Raw genomic sequence first — 570 nt, 5'->3', positions numbered from 1 at the left:
CAAGACAAAACATTTCGAAAACTGAATCACCGCAGAGGGCATTCACTAAAAGAACTAAGGGCCTGAGTGATCTCGATTATTGGGACCGCCTTAAAGCATTAAAACTCTCTTCTTTCCAGGGCCGCCGTGGGCGATACATCATTTGTACGATGTGGAGAATATACCACTAGCATTGTCCAAACGACCTCAACATAAGTTTCAGAATTCATCCAAGGCCAGGATCACGGGCCATACGTCCCCCAACCAAATTCAGGACCACAACACATTAATACACTGCAACTCAATTTCTTTTCCTCAACAGGCCCTGCCCTAGTTAACATTGTCCCAAAACAAATCCAAAAGGAAAAAGATCCCATCACCTTTAAACAGAATCTGAACAACTTTCTTTAAGGGATACCAGGTAGGCCACCTATACCTGGATACAGTTCACTCAACAACTCGAATGGACCATGATACCACAAAACTAGATTTAAAAAAAGGATTTGGCAAATATCTAAGTAATATATCTAAGTTTTATATACACACACACACACACACACACACACACACACACACACACACACACACACA

Source organism: Octopus bimaculoides, chromosome 9, assembly GCF_001194135.2.
Source record: "Octopus bimaculoides isolate UCB-OBI-ISO-001 chromosome 9, ASM119413v2, whole genome shotgun sequence".
Lineage (NCBI taxonomy): Eukaryota > Metazoa > Mollusca > Cephalopoda > Octopoda > Octopodidae > Octopus > Octopus bimaculoides.
The sequence above is the reverse complement of the archived record's forward strand: the minus strand, read 5'-3'. Positions refer to the sequence as shown.